Source organism: Equus przewalskii, chromosome 10 (assembly GCF_037783145.1).
Source record: "Equus przewalskii isolate Varuska chromosome 10, EquPr2, whole genome shotgun sequence".
NCBI lineage: Eukaryota > Metazoa > Chordata > Mammalia > Perissodactyla > Equidae > Equus > Equus przewalskii.
The window spans coordinates 4,660,287-4,663,864 of record NC_091840.1 but is presented as its reverse complement, the minus strand read 5'-3'; the positions used below and the strand labels follow the sequence as shown (position 1 = coordinate 4,663,864).

The following is a 3,578-nucleotide window of genomic DNA, read 5'->3' as shown; positions in this document are numbered from 1 at the left end:
GCCCCAAGTGCCAGCCCTCCTGTCTCACCTGGACCGTGACCCTGACACATGACCCTTGACACAGCAACATCCATCGGTGGCTCAGCGTTGAGCCAGTGCCCACAGCAGCCCCACCCTCACCCCAGAAGCAACACGATGCAATTAATAAGGGCAGACACTAGGGAACAGCCAGGCAGAGGGTGCCTGCCGCCCAACAGGTGCCGGGGTCCGGCTATGTTAACGGCCTATGTTTAAAAAAGGAAGAAATTTTCTTGATGGAAAACCATGGCTCGTTTTTGTTTGTTTGTTTTTTAGGGCAACCCTGTTAGTTTCGTGGAAGCATCCCAGCCTCCTCACGATTTCATCAAAAAGCTTTAGGCTATTTCGGTCCACTGGTCCACCTCGAAGTACATGGCATTATTTCGTGGATATCTATTCCATTCCAAAGAGAATGAATCTCTTCCTTTCTAAAACAATAAAAAGGTGGATAATTAGCATGTAATCGTCAATGGATAATTTTAGAGGGGGTGAGCCGAGTTCATAATCTCATTCTGAATATATTTGCATTTAACTGAACTCTTTTTTCCCTCTCTTCTGTGATTTTTTTGTTGTAACTGTAATTATTTTAATTGAGATCTTCCCTAATGAAAACAAAGAACATCTGTGGGAGAACCGGCTTCTCGGGAGGCCACGGATGCTGGTGGCGCCCCCTTTCCCAGGTCAGCCTCCAGGCCCCAGGGACCCTCAGCCTCTGGTGGCTCCTGCCCTCTGTGTGGCAGCAGGAGCAGGCAAGTGGGCCGTGTGTGCACACGTGTGTGTGTCTGTCTGTCTTCCTTCATTTATTCCCCCTGTTCCAGAAGGACAAAGGGGTACACAGGAAAAATACGGACTTCTGGGCCAAAAGCTCTGGATTTTTATTCCAGTTCTCTACCGTTAACCAGGAGAGTAACCTTGGGCACCTTTCCCTCTCTGTGCCTCAGTTTCCTCCCCTGTGAAATGCCAAGGTTGCTCATGGCCTCTCAAGGCCTCAGTGCATTCAGGCAGTGAACCCCCCTGCCCTGTTCTCAGCAACTCCATCACGGTTGTGAGCGGGTGTTGTTTCGATGTGTTCGACGTGTTCCTGGCTGCTCAGAGGAGGGGATGACACCTCTGCCCCTCCCCCCAGTTCTATGTGCTCGATATGTCACAAGCAAGTCCCGTGTCCTCATCCTCTGAAAGCCACTTTCTAGAAGCTTCCACTGCATGTGGCACACAAAGAGGAGGGTGCTGGCGGGTTCTGCCCTTTGAGCGCTTAACGTCAGGATTCGGAGGAACAGCAGAGGGCTGGCCAGACAAAGGCTGTGGGTGACAGACGGAGGATGGACTGCCCCCCCACCGACCTGTGCAGCTCCTAAACCGTGCAGCCAGCGGTTCCGGGTCCTCAGCCTCTGCCCCCGCCCGTCTTTCTCTGGGTGGCAGCCTGTCCTCTGCCCCAGGTGCCAGCCCTCCTGTCTCACCTGGACCGTGACCCTGACACATGACCCGGCGTGTGTCCCCGGCACTTAGGCCACTGAATTCTGCCTCGGCAGCTGCCTGCTTCTCGTCTCTCCTGTTCCTAACCACAGGCCCCATGTTGCTGAGTTGGCTTCACTCAGGACCCAACTGCTGATTTCTGCCCCCAACCCCCAAGCTGCTCACGGACCCCCAATTCTTGGAGGTACCTCTCATCCGATGGATATAATGATCCATTATATGGATGCCCGCTGGCCTCCTCAAGTCTCCTCCTCTGGCAAGTGCGGAGCGCAGGTGAGCATGGAGGCTCCTCCAGACCGGTCCGGGCACCAGCCTCCCAGGACCTCCCGGGCCGGGCATTTCCATGCTTCTTTCCAACGGGAGTGAGAGCTGCTGTGCAAAGGCATGAAGGAAGCGCCCAGGAAGCCCAGAGGGAGGCCAGTGGTCTACCAGCGAGGCAGCCCTGAGGGGCTCCCAGGACCCTGCTCAGCAAGCTGCCAGCTCTGGGACACACATCATAGGTCTACCACCCTTGGGTCTGGAGTCCTAGATGCGTCAAACGCAGCAAGTACAGTGAGATGTGTCTGCCCAAAGAAACGTCCCCTCCCCAACACAAAGCCGGGCTGTGCCTGTGACCCGGCTCTCCGCCTCACCAGCGGGGCCCAGCTGCCCCGCCCTGTGGTCGGCAGGACCTTCCTGGCCGGTGCCTGGGAGAGAACAGTGACCTTCACAGAATGAAAACTGTAGTCTAGGCCACAATGTGGCCATCTGCAGGGCTGGCAGGGCTCAGGTCTGCAGGGCACACAGGTGGCCAGCAGGGCCAGCTGACCCGTCTCTGGAAGGACTGGGCCCAAGGCCCGCCCTGCCGCCCACCCAGCCCGGCACCAGCGGGGCACCTCTCGGGAGCCGGGCCCCCTCTCCCTCCCTGGCCACAAGTCTTTCCTCCCAGGGGTGCTGAGTGGCTCGGGGAGGAAACTCCGCCCTGATTTTTCATTGTTTTTACAGAAAAGTTAGTTTCTGCCAAGAGGGAAAAATTAAAATGGGAACAGCCTTTCCGCTCTCCTCTGGGAATTGTTATTTTCTTCATTAAACTCTCTGGGCTGGCCTGGCCTGGCCTGCCCTGGCCGGCCACCAATCCTGGGCCTGGCAAGTTCCTTCTCCTCCTTGGCTGAGGAAGGCCTCCCCCGGTGCCCAGAAGGCCCAGGGCCCCCCAGCTCTTTGGATCAGAGGCAAGAAGGAGGGGGGAGCAGCCAGGAGGGTCCATGAGCGGGAGGGGAGGAATGAGGCGCCAGGAGCCCAGAGTGGCAGGCCGTGACCCTCCAGACCGCCCACCGCGAGACCATCGCGTCTCTGCGCACTCAGGTTAGGGTTCCGATTCTGAAAACCCGTCAGTGAGTTTCTGCAGCCCCCCAGGGCCCCAGCGGTGGAACAGGTCCCTCTTTCCTGAAGTCTATACCCCCACCCACTCCCTGGAGAAGCCCAGTAGATCCCGGCTCCCAGCGCCAGCTGCTCAGCTCAGCATCAAACCGTCTGGGCTGTGGGTAGTGACACTCCCCTCCCGGTCCCTGACTCACATGCTGGGGGAGAGCAGGGAGCAGCTCCTGGAGGTGGGCCCCCCTCTGCCCCCTTCCTGGAAGGCCCCAGGGAATGGGGTTTGATCCCTGCCCCAGCTGGTGGCTGGATTGCTGCTCCCTGCCCGAGCCCAGGCCCTCCCAGCCCGGTGCAGCCGGGCTCTCTGTCTGTCTGTCCCAGCCAGGCCGTGTCTTTAATTGGTCTCTGCTGCTTGGGGATATCAGGTGACTGGGCTGGGCAGGCACCGGGGCCAACACAACCTGAAATGATGGTGCCTCACGTGCTAAGAGGAGAGGAAGGAGAAGACATTGCCGCCTCCAGAGAACGCCAGGGAATAATGAGACAAAGGCTGGCATGGGTATGACTGTCTGTAAGGGCGATGGGGAGGGCGTGGGCTCAAGGGATGCCAGCGGTGGCCACATGCCTGCAACGCTTCCCCTTTCTGGGCTTAGTGATCTGACTTCCCACCCCCAGCATGTGTGTCTCTTTCTTGGCTGTGAGCACAGCAGAGCAGAAGTGCCAGGGAGTCAACACCC

The 3,578-nt window shown here is 58.0% G+C and overlaps 1 long non-coding RNA gene across 1 annotated transcript; it reads right to left on the bottom strand.

Annotated features, from left to right (window-relative positions):
• Nucleotides 1-268: 268 nt before the first annotated feature.
• Nucleotides 269-2,766, bottom strand: LOC139073819 (uncharacterized). The gene is made up of 2 exons (XR_011522865.1): nt 1,680-2,766; nt 269-446 (listed from the first exon to the last, which is right to left on the bottom strand). It is a non-coding gene; the product is annotated as an uncharacterized lncRNA (long non-coding RNA).
• Between the last annotated feature and the right edge of the window lie 812 nt (nt 2,767-3,578).